Raw genomic sequence first — 15,330 nt, 5'->3', positions numbered from 1 at the left:
GATTGTGATGGTTACAGTTTTGGAAGGCCAAGTTACCTCATTTGTTGATTATATACATGTTGATGATTTGTTATCTCCCTTTTATTGAAGGCATGCATGTATAGATATGAATGTATTGGGAATAAACCAAAATGCTACTGTGAGATTTTGGGAAAGTGTGAAGGAAAAATGGGTATTTGAAAGTATGTTTTGGAAAAGGGAAAATCTGTTGTAAGTATGGAAAATGGGAGAAAGGTAATGGGCTTAGAGAAATTGATTTTCTAAGAAGTTGTTATTGTTGTGAAAGTTTGGGAACAAAGGGTAGTGAAAAGAAAAGAAAGATGAATCGCTTATAGCGTTGAATGAAATGGCTGTTTTCGAGAAAAGTTCATACTTATGTATATTTTGTATAAACTGCCACATTATTATTCTAGTATGAGATTGGGCATTCATGATCATAGCTATCTGTAAGTTGTTATTGTTGAGGGCCATGTTAAGATCCCTACTGGACTATATGTTCATTTCACGTTGTTGAATCTTTTTCAGGTGTTAAGCAAGATGCGCTACAAGATGTGGATCTTCTTATTTGTTGGCCACGAGGCCTTTTTTTTGTGTTGGCAGAATGCCATATATGTAAAAGGGTTACACCCTTCTTTTTGATTCTTTAATGATTTAAGCCTTCGGGCATTTTATTCAGTATACTCATGTTGTATTTAAAGTGCATTCGGATGAGAGAATTGTTATTTATTTCTACTCATGGGACCAAAGAGTTTATTTCCGCATGTTATCTCTGAACTTGAATTAAGTTAATGAATTTGGTAATGACTTTGAGTAATAAAAAGTGAGGCGTTACAGAAATCACGAACCATCCATAGCAATATCGTTGCTATTTGGGTTAGGCGGGTTTTTCTCCAAAACGGACTCTAGATGGATTCTGATGAGTCTGGACTGCACCAAAAGTGAACTCGTGAGGAGCAATGTCTAATGGTGGACAAGCGAAAATGGATGGAGCACTGGGACTGTTGAAAGTAGGGAGAGGGACCGGATCGTTTGACTTTAGGAAGCCGAAGCTAAAGGATAGGATGGTCAATGACATGTATAACGATCCTAGTTTTCCCTTTCTTTGTTTTTTTTTTTTTGTACTCCGGACTTCGTTTCGTGAGTGTGTGTTGTCATATTCTCATTTCTATCCTTTACTCTTTATATTTGAGTCTTGGGTTATGTTAGGCAGGTTGGGAACAAGTTGGTTTGTGTTTAGAAACCAAAAGTTGATGCACAGATTTTGGCATTCATGCTCGAGCGGGCCCTTTGTTGTTGCTTCTCCGCTCGAGCGGGCGTTTTGACGCTCGAGCGTGATTATTCATCTCTTAGCATTTTGTTCTGCAGGTCGTCAGACGCTCGAGCGTCCACTTTCACGTTCGAGCGGGGACCATCGACTGCAAAACTTCTGGAAGTGTGCATCCGGCGCTCGAGCAGCGCTTTTGACGCTCGAGCGTAAGTCTGTGTCTGACGCTCAAGCGGGGAGTTCCACGCTCGAGCGGACCTGTTTTTATATCAGTCTGAATTTTGACTTTTTGGATCACTTTTTCGGTACCTTTTCTCTCTCTAACTTTTCAAAACCTCCATTGGAGAGCTCCTCACTCTAAACTTCAACTTCTCTCTAGGGTTTGATCTAGTTTGAGTGATCTTCTACCTTAGTGTCTTTGTAAAAAGTGTAGAGCTTGGCTTGGGCTATCTTTTGATCCGAAAAATCTCGCATTTGGAGCATCTTGGGTTTTTCCCCTCATCTCTTTTGAGCTCCTAACTTTGAGGTAGGGCTGATCCACTCCTTCTTATGAGTTTTAACATAAATATTAGTCATTTAGTGTAAACATTGGGATTTGGTGAATTTGGAGGTTAGGGTTTGAGGTTTGTGCTTTATATGAGAGGGGTTTTGTGTTTCTTTGAGTTCCATATGTTTGTGAGGTCTTGAAAATGAGGTTTTGTGGGTTTAATAGGTGAGATTAGGTTGATATTTGAAAAAGGGAGAAAATGCTCTAATTTTGTTGAATAATTAATCTGAATAATTAATTTGGGGAAATATGAAATTAAGTTGGAAAACACCCAATTGGGAAATTATGGAACTGAATTGTGTAGTTAGAGGAATAAATTACTCACTTACGAAAATGTTGCTAATTTATCTGTTTGATAATATTATGATCTGTTTAGAAATAACTTTTTTGGGCTATCGGTGGTGGATAGTCTTGATTGTTGTAGACACTGTATGTTGATTAGGGAAAACTCAAACTAATCACCTGGACTACGTCATTGAATACGACGGTTAGAATAATGCATCGAATACGTGTATTGATTAATTATTGTATGTGATGAAGTGCTTAAATACATTATTTATGTATCTTTGTTTGGGAGGAGATAGGGGATGTACTCCATATGTGTTCATATACTTTAACGCATTATTTATGTATCTTTGTTTGGGAGGAGATAGGGATGTATTCCATATGTGTTCATATACTTTAACACATTATTTATGTATCTTTGAATAAAGTTGTAAATTGAAGTATTAATTACATGAGTTGTAGCCTCATTTTGAATTGTAGATAGCGGAAGTATTAATGAGTTGAGCTGTAGACTCACCTAAATTGTTGGGTTAAATAATGAACCATAGTGAGGAATTGAATTGGATAAATATGGGAAGTGGATGGTAGCATGGATGTAATTGTTGTCTGGTGATGAGAAGGGTGCGAATTGGTCTACACGTGTTAATCATTTGTCGAATGATAATGTTTTAGTTATTTCTCATATTGGGTTTAGTATATCTCTACTGGGCCTTGGCTTACCCTATTTGGGACACCATTTTCAGGAGACGTGCCAAGTTCAAGATCTTTGCTTAGGAATTTTTCAAAGTTGAAGACTCTACTTTACTATTTGTTTTATTGATTACATGTAAATGCAAGTCGAGGGCTTTACTTGTAAAAGAGTTAAAACTCTTCTTTTGCGTAACCAAGTAACAACTTGGAAAGATGTAAGCCCTCAGGTCATTCTATTATTGTTGTAAACATTTGTTACTTATATGAAATCCTCTTTTGTAATATTAACTCTGATGTATGTATGGAAAAGTGATCTATCTTTCATGTATATAGAACTGTTAGATGTTGGATTTATGTATTATTTAGAGGGCGTTACAACATGAACACTGGCAAGACCCCCGTGTTGTTCTCAATCAACCCAAAGATCTTCTGCTCAAACTCCTGTAATTGTCGGTAGACAGCTTGAATTAATTCAACAGGTGGTCTCCGATCTTTCACCCATTGGTAACTCTGTGCAGGTCTCCCTCCTTTGCTCTTCATCAAAAAGCTGTCACAATACCTTGCGATCTGCATTTTTTTCAGACATGCAGTGGACAAGAACCTATCCCTTTCACATTGCTCTAGAAATTGAATGGAATCATCAAATTGTAAGCTTTTGTCATCTTGGAGACAATGATAAGTCAAGGAGTTCTTATAAAGATTTTGACAAGAAGGCACCGAATTAAGAATCTGAGAAATCCCTTAGGTCTTGAGAAGTTATGTTTATCATTAACAATGGTGCAAGTCAATGAGTGGCCAGAGAAAGATATCTTAAATAAAATCCTTCCCACTCACTCTTGTCCCAGCCCTTTCTCTCTAAAGAAAATATTCCATTACCCCACGCATTTTGATCCTGATCTCTCTATCTTTCTTTTATTTATTTATTTATTTATTTTTAAAATTTCAGGTCATCACACAATTGGTAATGGTACTTTAAACCTTAGGGAGGGGATTGTAATTTCTAAAACGTGAGGGGTGTCAATGTAATTTACCCAGTGAGAGCAAAATTGGTATTTAAAAAAATTAAATTGCTGAGGGAGAATCTGTAATGAAACTTTAAACCGTAGGGAGGGAGATGTAATTTTCAAAAGGTGAGGGGAAAACTGTAATAAACATAAACCTCAGAGGTGTCAGTGTAATTTACTCAAAAAATTACTATATTGACAAATGTAATTTACCACTATCATATGATAAATTAAATTTACAAAACTCATAAGGAAATATATTTATATTTTATCATTAATATAATTTTTGTGATTTATTTTTAAAATTTTTACCACTTAAATTATGACATATATTTGTTCTTAAGAACTTAGAGCACACAATTAATGACATAAGAATTTTTTAAAAAAATTATATTATATGTAATTGTGATAAAAATAAATAAAATTTAATTGATTCTAAATCATTTTTGCTAAATATTATAGATAAATTTTTTAGATTATTATTTAATTTTAAAATTTAATTTTTGATTATTTATTTATACGTGTGCATAGCACGGGTAATTATACTAGTTAACATTAAATATAAGGATATAAGGGCATGTTTGATTAGATGGATTAGAGTATGGGATTGAGATTATTAATTCGTGGATCCAATTATCCTATGTTTGTTTTAATATTTTTGTTTAGGATTATTAATCCAATGAATAATTAATCCAACAAATTTGTAGGATTATTAGTAATGGGGTAAGGGTGAGATTGTTAATCCAATGGATTATTTATTCTATTAATCCAATTGGATAGTGAATACCATACTAATTTGATAGAATTATTAATACCTCACTATTAGTCTTGTGAATCAAACATGGCCTAAGAGTCACTACAAGAATTTTCACTTTTGACAACTAAATTTTTAGTCGCCAAAAGTCATTTTTTAGTCGCTTATAGTCTTTAGCGACTAAATTTTTTGGTTAGAAAATTAGTAGCCGAAGAGTAGTCGCCAAAGCTAATTGGCGACTAAACTTCATTTAGTCGCCAATAGATTGGAAAATTAATTAAATAATACATTTTTGCCGACCAATTTTTTGTCGCCAAAAGCCAATAATTTAGTCGCGGAAAAATTTTTAGCTACTAAATTTTTTAGTCGCCTAAAGCAAATATTAGTGTTTTGGCTACTAAAATTTTAGTCCCCTAAAGTCAATCTTTTTTTGCTACTAAAATTTTAGTCGGCAAATAGTATTTCTTCTAGCTACTAAAAATTTAGTCGCCTAAACTTCCACATTTTTGGCTACTAAAAATTTAGTCGCCTAAACTCCCACATTTTTTGCTACTAAATTTTTAGTTGGCAAAATTATTTTTTATTCTTCAGCTTTTGTTTTTAGCTACAAAAGATTTTAGTCGCCAAATGTTTGATTTTCTTTTGGCTACAAAACTTTTAGTAGCCAAATGGTTGTTTTTCTTTTGGCTACAAAAAATTTAGTAGCCAAATGTTTGATTTTCTTTTGGCTACAAAACTTTTAGTAGCCAAAGGTTTGGTTTTTTTTTTTTCCCTTTTTTTGGCTACAAAACGTTTAGTCGGCAAAAACATGATATTATGTTTTATTGCAAATATTATGTGTCCATAACCTGTCTGTATTCCATACAACCTGTAATACGTACATAAATAAAATGCTACATAAACTATCAATCATTCCACAATCTGCATTCGTATACAAAAAATAAATTACTTTAACTGTCTAAGTACATACAAACGAACTATTGTCCAAACTAAAATAATAATTCTATACAAAATATAGAATCATACAAAAAGTAAAGCCCTCCATATACAAAAATTACATTTCCCATACCATGTGAAATGACCATTTGGCTTGGTACAAATTCCCATCGTAATCTATACCACGACAAAAGGTGATGTATGCACCAAACCAAAAGTACATCTATGTACCACGATAAAAAATCATATGTTTGTACGGCGACAAAAGGTGATCTATCTACCATGCTAGTAATTATCTATTGGCTGCCAAAAGTTTTTTGTATCAGTAATAGTTAACTGCGCAAAAGCCGGAGACGACAAAAGTATTATATTGCTTCTATACAAAAGTACAATTTCTTCTCCATATACCAAAATATCTCTGGAAGTCCACGCATCAAAGTCATCTACAAAAAACAAAAACAAAAAAAACATTAGAATTAAATCCAAAAATGCCCAACTTCATGAATGAATTTGGCAACAAGTGACAAGTAAAAATAAGTGAGAAGCAACCTTCCATAATGAATCAATTATCAGTCTTTCTAAAGTCTTTTGTTAAAAGGGACATTGTTAAATGTAGAACAATCATTACTAAATCTTTCATTAGTAACATAAAGCTAATGTAACAATCTTCTATTTGTATGCAACATATATCCAAATTCTATAGCTAAACCAATATCAAAGCCCAATGTGAATAGAAAGTATTCTTTTTACCAACTTCCTCATTATTTGTTTGCAAAAGGCACTTGAATCATTAGATTGGATATAAAACCATCGCTGCTTATTAATCTATGTCAGTGCCATTTCAGAAAGGATATTAGAACATGTGATAAAAATAATAACAAAAATAAATTTCAATCATAAAAGGAAATATGTAGAAATGTATGTTGAGACACCTATAAATGCTTCATCAAAGAAAGATTACTTGACATCTCATAACGCACATGACCTCAGAAACACCATGAGCATGTTTCATACTTGTATGAAAGCTTAAATACGCATGTGCACGTTCAAAAAATTAGCAAGTTCACAACAAGGCGTAAATTGAGTTCATATTGGTTTCTGAATATTTTTCCCATAATTTTCCATTACTATACATCTACAATACATTCCGTCAATTGTCACAAGCCTTATTTGTAATGGGGAAGCTGCCCGTGAGAGTCAGACGGAGCTTCGGGGGGCTGTTTTGAAGTTTCGCCTCCAAAACGCCCTTTTTCGACTAAGTTTTGGGCGTATTCGGCTGTAAATCCCAACCTACGGGTCCGAATAACATTCTATCAGTTGTCACAAGTCATATTTGGCATGGAAAAGCTGTTCGTGTTAGCCACATGGCGGTTCAAGGGCTGTTTTGAACTTTCGCCCCCGAAACGACATTTTTCGACTAAGTTTTGGGCGTATTTGTCTCCAAATACCAACCTACGGGTCCGAATAACATTTCGTCATTTGTCACAAGTCCTATTTGGCATATGGAAGGTGTTCGTGTCGGCCACACTACGGTTCGGGGGCTGTTTTCAATTTTTGCACCCGAAACACCCTTTTTCGACTAAGTTTTGGGCGTATTCGGCTCTGAATCCCAACATATGGGTCCGAATAACATTTCGTCAGTTGTAACAAGTCATATTTGGCATGGGGAAGCTGTTTATGTCGGCCACACGGCGGTTTTAGGGATGTTTGGAATTTTCGCCCCCGAAACGCCCTTTGTCGACTAAGTTTTGGGCGTATTCAGCTCTAAATCCCAACCTACAGGTCCGAATAACATTCTGTCAGTTGTCATAAGTCCTATTTGGCATGGGAAATCTGTTCATGCTGGCCACACGGCGGTTCGGGGGCTGTTTTGAAGTTTCGCTCCCGAAATGCCATTTTTCGACTAAGTTTTAGGCGTATTCAACTCTAAATCTCAACCTACGGATCCGAATAACATTCCGTCAGTTGTCACAAGTCCTATTTGGCATGGAGAAGCTGTTCGTGTCGGCCACACGGCCGTTCGGGGGCTGTTTTGAAGTTTCACCCCCGAAACGTCCTTTTTCGACTAAGTTTTGGGCGTATTCGTCTCTAAATCCCAACCTACGGGTCCGAATAACATTCTGTCAGTTGTCACAAGTCCTATTTGGCATGGGGAAGTTGTTCGTGTCGGCCACACAGCTATTCGGGGGCTGTTTTGAAGTTTCACCCCCGAAACGCCCTTTTTCGGCTAAGTTTTGGGCGTATTCGTCTCTAAATTCCAACCTACGGGTTCGAATAACATTCCGTTAGTTGTCACAAGTCCTATTTGGCATGGAGAAGCTATTCGTGTTGGCCACACGGCGGTTCGGGGGCTGTTTTGAAGTTTCGCCCCCGAAACGTCCTTTTTCGACTAAGTTTTGGGCGTATTCGACTCTAAATCCCAACCTACGGGTCCGAATAACATTCCGTCATTTGTCACAAGTCTTATTTGGCATGGGGAAGGTGTTCATGTTGGCCACATGGCAACATGGCACAAATAAAATGAATCCATCATAAAGCGTAATTATCAAAATGTTACAATTTGTAAATTGAATCTTGCACTTCAGATAGTTTGAACACCATTTCCGATACGAATGACTCGTTGAATCTCATATCATAGAGATGACACGTGAAACTATGTGACATAAAATAATTTCACGATTTGTATGGTTCACTAGCCTCTCAATGTCAGAAATTGTAAAAATAGCTTTTCTGTAGTCTTTCCCTCTACTCCTAAAGAAAGCTTCCCAAAAGCCTTCAGAGTTAAAATATATTGAAGGCATTTGGAACTAGCAAATATGGTTTCCAATTGTTTAGATATGCTAGATGTTAGAAAGTGTCTTTAGGAAGCTTTGAATGAAATAAAAAACAAAGAACTGTTAACTTCTTCCTTGGTTTCATCTGAATAGATATCCTTCAAAACAACATAATGCGTTTAGTTAATTCAGCCATTACTAAGGCAAATAGGTAAGGCGTAATTGAAAATTCACTAGTTTCCCCTATAGGTTGTAGGTGATCTAGTAGTAGCCGCAACCCCCATCATACATGTTTTTTATCGCATCCTTATACTCTTTGGTTACACTCTTTCTCCAACACCAACCATATTAATTTTTAGGCACCCTATTGCAAACTTTTTCTAAATCTATAAAAAAAAAAAAAAAAACATATGTAGATCCCTCATTTTCTAAATGTACTTTTCTATTATTCTTCTTAGTCAATCTATCATTTCTTTAGTTGATCTACTAGACATAAACTCAAATTGATTAAAGGATATTGTCGTTGTAACCCTTAAGAGATGCTCAATCACCCTCTCCCACAATTTCATAGTATGAATCATGAACTGAATGTCTCTATAATTGTTGCAATTTTGGATATCTCATTTTTCTCCACCCATCATGTATTTTCCTAGTCATTAGAATCTTATTAACGAACTTTGTTAACCAAGACACCCCTCCTTACCTAAGCATTTTTAAGTCTCAACAACGATACAATTTGATCCTAATGCTTACCTAATTTCATCTTCTTCAGTGCAAGTTACACCTCAAACTCTCTTAGTCAACAATAAAACCTATTTTCTCTAGTCCCATCAAAGCTATCATATTTCTCTACTCTTAGATTTTCTAATGCTGTGTTTGGTAGGGAAATTGGAGAGGGATTTGGAAAGGGAAAAAGAAAAGGTATGTGAAACTAGGTGAAATGTAGGTATATTTTATTCACATTTCACCTAACCTTTCCCTTTCCCTTTCCAAATCCCTCCTCAAATCCCCCAACCAAACATAGTGTAAATGATTTTTATTTAACAGTTTCTAAAAATAATTTTTTCACATTTCCTTAACCTCTTCATCCTTGACTAACACCTTCAAATCCTCACTTTTTTATACTTAACCCGATTAAGTGTCTCGTTTCATTTCTCTCAATTTTGGAAATTTATAAATATTATTTTCTCCATCTTTACTATCTAATCTAGAATAAAGATTGGTGTAGGCTTTTAGCTTAGCATCCCTAATTATCCTTTTAACCTCTTTATGTTATTCTTCAATTTATATCACTTAAAATCTTCATCCTTTTTTATCCTTTTGTCATTTTTCAAACCATTCATTAGACACACATTAATCATACAACCAAATTATTAGTAAAGGATCATACTTTTAAATTATTGTTTGATGTTTCAACATTGTCAGTTGAAATCTAAGATAAATCTTCATCATCATCAAGAATATCATCATCGATCCTGCGAACGACCTCTCTTGGTGCCTGAGAAAGAATTTTGACACCAAGTAAATCTCACGAGTACAAGTTACCAGAAAACAGAGGCAACAATATAGCAAAGTCGCAGTAGTTTGACAATGATATACTCACTCCAAATAATGATTTTATGAGTGTTTCATCCTCTTCTTCCAAATTTTTTTCCTGTTGACAAAAAAAATCCCATGACTTAGTAAGAACTAATGATGATAAAATAGTGTGTGGGTAATTTTCTGACCACACTGCCCGCCTAGTAATCAGCTGGAGAGCACCGACAGAATAGATGGCTTCAGCAAACCTGTAACAGAAAGAAAAGGCTCCAGCGGTGGCTCTTCCACCCGGGGGCACTCCGACGATCAAGTCAGTATATCTCTCAAAGATAATCAAGTGCTAAACTCACAAGCTTAAGCATAAAACTGCGTACCTTAGACCCATGGGGGTACCTCTCTTTTGTAGCCAACTCAATCCTAGTCCCACTAGAAGCATGACTTCTATGGACTCCCATTCAGTGCTTACTTTGGATTTCTCAAAAGATAAAGATAAACTCCCTAAGAGCTTTATCCTTATCTTAGCAAAGTATTCTCTTTACTCTAGGACTCTTCCCCCTTATCCATTATCCGCTTATCTCAGATTCCGATATCTTCGGAGGCAACCTCGACCTAGCCGAGATAACCTCGGCGTTACGACCAGGACAAATGGCACATCGGCTGACACGTCGGCGTCACCTTGCCACGTGTTGGTATTCAGAAAATACATCCCCACAACTGCCCCCTAGGTTCTATTACCTCGGTATTCTAAGGTGATGGAACCTATATCTATATTGTCTTCCAGTACCTCGGCGTAAGAACTCTTCGGCCGAGATCATTCATGTCAAGCCGACATGTCTTGTTTTCAAGAACAAGAACTCAAATGAACTTTCCCACGCGCATGAGCTGTCATGCATCACTTCTCAATCGTTTCTCTTACGCGTCTTTACCTTATAGGTCTGTGCCTGTAACACGCTTGTAAGCCGTCTTAATCTGTCTGCGCCGTCTGACGCATGCAGTTTTCCAGGCGCAATAAATGCCTTATTTTGCCGCCGTTTCACATTTTCAACAAAGACACTATCTTTGCTTTCGTCTTTTCACTTTGTGCTTTGATTCACTTACTTTCTTCTCTCTCTAAAACTCTTTCTTTCAAATCCGCCATTGCTGAAGCTCCAAGCTCTGTATTTGTCTTTCTGGTGGAACTTTCGTCGTTCTGCCACATCTGTAACTACCGACTGACTTCGGCAGTCCTCACATCGGCTTCATTTTTTCCGGTAAGCAACTGTTCCTTCTGATTTCAATTCTTGACCATTTCTGGAATCTCCTGTTATTACTGCCTTGCTCAAATATCTATTTTGTGAATCATACATCTGAATGTGTTTATTCCTTGATTTGGCCCTTGCCTATATCTTGAACACACGCACCGTTGCACCACTTCACTGTATTTTTTCCACTGATCTTGGTCCTTTATTTCTCGTATTCTTCATGTTCTTGATAGCCCATCCCTGTTCTTGTTTCTGAAACTTCGCCTTTGTTTTCTGTTTTTTGTGCCTTTGCCAGATCTCTACCTTCAATTTTTGCTTTCAATCTTTGCCTTCATAGATTTAGGTTTGGGATTTGTCTATAGAACCTATCAATTCTTAGGAAAAAACTGAAGCAATCCTTACCAGTATATACCTAGGCTTTCGCCGAGGTCCTGATAACCCCTTAAGAGCATCTTTTTTCTGAAACCTAGCCCTCTAATTTTAGGCCGACGTTATGGGTATGTGGAGACATAGGGTAGACACCCCGACCAAACTTGAGTACTTTAGGCAAGAGTTCTCTATTCCTGCAGATGTCCATCTGAGGCTGGCTGAAGATAACGACTCCATCATGCCCACAGATGACTCAATGCCCTTTCCCATAGTAGCTTTTACTGAGTGCGGACTCCGGCTCCCACTTAACATTCTCTTTCACGGAATTCTTCACTTTTACAAGTTGAACCCTATGCAACTGGCCATAAACTCTTATCGAGTGATCAATGGCATCATAGTTTTAGCTAGGCAGGAGAACGCTAGAATCACCCTTGCCGACATCCAGTATTGCTATACCATGTGCCCCCTTAACCTGAAGGAAAAAGGCTACGTCTATTACCTCAAGCCGAGGTCCACTAAATTCAAAATCGTAGCCGACCTTCCAAACTCCAACAAGGGAGCTGGAGATGATTATGTTGTTGCTTCGGGAAATTGGAAGTTTGGCGCAGACGAGGACACCCATCTCTACCCTCTTCCCTGATCAGTTAAAGAAGGCAAGGGTAAGAGTCCAGCGTCAATACTTTAGTTGTTTCTGTTCAAGTCTTCAATATTTTATCTGTTTCTAATGTCTGTTTCTTCTTGCAGATGTTCGTAAGCCACCAAAAGACTTTCGCCAATCCTATGTTCCCAGCAAAGACTTAAAGAGGCTCCTAGACCTGCCAATCCAAAAGCGTAAGGCTCCACTAGTACTGAATTTTATTTCGACGTACAAGTCAACACTGCCCGACGTCCCGAAAAGAAAGAAGAAGAGCTTATCTCCTTCCTCTGTTACCACTCTACAAACCGTATCAACATCTCGGGCTGACCAAGGGTCAACCTCTGATCCAGCCGATCAGCCATCAACTTCAGCCCCATACTTAATCCCAATACCAGAGAGAAAACGTCGGCGACGACTTGTCAAAACTGCTGAGATGGGTCGCCCGAAGCCTGTTGCCCAAGATCTCTTAGCCGACCTTCCTACGGATATTGATGCCCAGCCGACGCAAACCATGCCCCTACCAAAGCCGAAGAGAACCAAGAAAGCCCAGCCAAAGGCTAAAGTGACTTAGGTTGAATCTAAGGACACTTTACCTATATCCAAACTGGCTGAGAGTGGGAAGACCACTTCCGTTCCCACAAAAAGGTCTGCTGAAACACAGCCATCAAAGTCCACTCAATCAAAGAAGCCGAGGTCATCGTCTGCGACGACCTTGGGTTCCAAAATACCAAGAGTCCCCTGGGTGCCTGAAATCACCCTGGAAGATAAGCCTGTTCTAGCCTGTGACAGTGCCGATGACATCAATGTCGACGTGGCACTTAGTACTGCTGTTCTCCTTCCTGGCGATCTTGAGCGGAATGCCAAGATGAGCAAGTACGAGAACTACGCCCTCATGCTCCAGCGTTCTGTTCAAGTAAGTTCCCCCATTTGACAACTTGTCTTTCTGCGTCTTTTTCTATATTTGTAAAGTTTGTGTAATAACTTTTCCCTTGGGTTCTTTCAGGCCATTCAACATGCCCATTCTCTCTCCATACAAGCTTTTGAAACAAGGGAGAAGTTAGCCGATATGAGGCGGGAGGTTTCTGCCCTAAAAAAGGAAAACAAAACTTTTCTGACAAAGATGAAGAAGCTTGAAGACCAGGCTGAGGTTGCTACCAAAGCCCAAACCCTAGCCGAAGAAAAGGCCGAATCTGCCGAGGCTATTAAGAAGGCCGCCGAGGCCGAAAAGAGAGAGGCCGAGGACAAAAAGGCCCAAGCCGAAAAGGAACTTCAAGAGGCCTTATCTACTAAAGACGCCGAAATCAAAGAGGCCGACGAAAAGGCCTATGCTCAAGGAATGGCCAACGTTACAGAGGAATACAAACTACAAGTTAGGCAGGCGTGTAACAGGGGCTTCTCCCTTGGTTAGATGGCTCTTGCAAAAAAACTTAATCTTCCTGACAATTCACCACTGCGCCAAGCCGACACTATTTCTCTTCCATTTCCTCCACCTCCACCGCCAAGCCAAGCTGAAGATGAATCTGAGTCTGAATCTGAGGATGAGGATATGGATGATGATGAGGCTTTGGTAAGGAAGCCCAAAGATGCTAGTGAGACCAAGTCCCCTCCTCAAGATGATCAAGTCCTAGACTTGACTCATGAGGAGGATGAAGAGGTTATCAAGGAGGCCACTCCTGAGCAAGCATCATCTGATGTTCCTCCAGTCGATAGAAGTCTTGATCAAACACTTGCCGAAATTGACGCCGAGTTGGCGGCGGAAAAGATTGCCAAGGTGGTTCCACCAAAATCCTCCGAGGTTCCAGCCCATCCAGCTGTTGATGCTGAAGGAGCTTGACTCCGATGTCTTTCTTTGTTTGAACTTTTTTACTTTTCTGTTTTCTGGACAATGTAAGCTTCCTTTTGTGGCCAATGTGCCTATCTTTGTCACTGCCGAGCAATTTTCTTTTGGTTAGGCCGTAGTGCCTTCTTTGTACACAACTGCAACTGTTTTTCTCTGAATGCTTTAGTCTTTATTTTTTTTTTGATTGCTTCTGTATGGTTTTATACTTAGAATATTTGGCATGCCTTTCATACTTTGCTTCCTTTGTGCAATCTTCTCGGGGTTAAAGATCTTGGGTATAGTAACTACAAGCTTTACTTCGGCAAAATACTGACCTGCAAACTTTTCATGAATTTCAAACATGTATATACTATTCAATGCTATCTTTGCAAACATTTCTCAAGTTATAACAAGTGCTAATCAATGATCTACTTGTAAATTGCTACAAATTTCAACAAGTGTTTAAACAGTATACTTAGCTTTTATTTCAACATGTAAATTGCTGTAAATTTCAATAGATGATCATATATCGGCTTAACGTCATCTTGTAAATTGCTACAAATTTCAACAAGTGTCAAGCATCTTCTTTAGGTTTAGCCAACCTGTAGATTGCTATAAGGGTTTATGCAATAACCTCGGCTTCACTTCAACTTGTAAATTGCTACAAATTTCAACAAGTGAAGATAAGGAACCATCTCAGCTTAACTTCAACTTGTAAATTGCTACAAATTTCAACAAGTGAAGATAAGGAATCATCTCGGCTTAACTTCAACTTGTAAATTGCTACAAATTTCAACAAGTGAAGATAAGGAATCAGCTTAACTTCAACTTGTAAATTGCTTACAAATTTCAACAAGTGAAGATAAGGAACCATCTCAGCTTAACTTCAACTTGTAAATTGCTAGAAATTTCAACAAGTGAAGATAAGGAACCATCTCGGCTTAACTTCAACTTGTAAATTGCTACAAATTTCAACAAGTGAAGATAAGGAATCAGCTTAACTTCAACTTGTAAATTGCTACAAATTTCAACAAGTGAAGATAAGGAACCATCTCGGTTTAACTTCAACTTGTAATTGCTACAAATTTCAACAAGTGAAGATAAGGAATCAGCTTAACCTCAACTTGTAAATTGCTACAAATTTCAACAAGTGAATTAAGTGCCTCTGTCTTCTCTCTGCCCCCAATGTGAACCTGAGTTCTACTTAGGTTCTCATTATTCATGTCTCCAAAAACACCAATATGTAACTTTATCAATCATATGTATTTAAAGAAAAGGGAAAGATTTTATTGATGATTCGGCCAAAAATAATGTACATCTAATGATAGAAGAATTTCAAATTACAAGTGTTCTAAGGTCTTGGCAGTGCTTTGCCCTCGTTATCTTCAAGCTGATAAGCTCCATTGCCTAATACCGAAGTAATTCTGTAGGGTCCTTCCCAGTTTGGGCCAAGCTTGCCCTCTCTGGGATC

At 37.7% G+C, this 15,330-nt stretch overlaps 1 pseudogene; it reads right to left on the bottom strand.

Moving 5' to 3' along the window:
- Positions 1–837: 837 nt before the first annotated feature.
- LOC114317018 (protein-tyrosine-phosphatase IBR5-like) lies at positions 838–10,991 on the bottom strand (annotated as a pseudogene).
- Positions 10,992–15,330: the final 4,339 nt, after the last annotated feature.

Source organism: Camellia sinensis, chromosome 12 (assembly GCF_055761805.1).
Source record: "Camellia sinensis isolate YWXY chromosome 12, ASM5576180v1, whole genome shotgun sequence".
Classification (NCBI taxonomy): domain Eukaryota; kingdom Viridiplantae; phylum Streptophyta; class Magnoliopsida; order Ericales; family Theaceae; genus Camellia; species Camellia sinensis.
The sequence above is the reverse complement of the archived record's forward strand: the minus strand, read 5'-3'. Positions and strand labels throughout refer to the sequence as shown.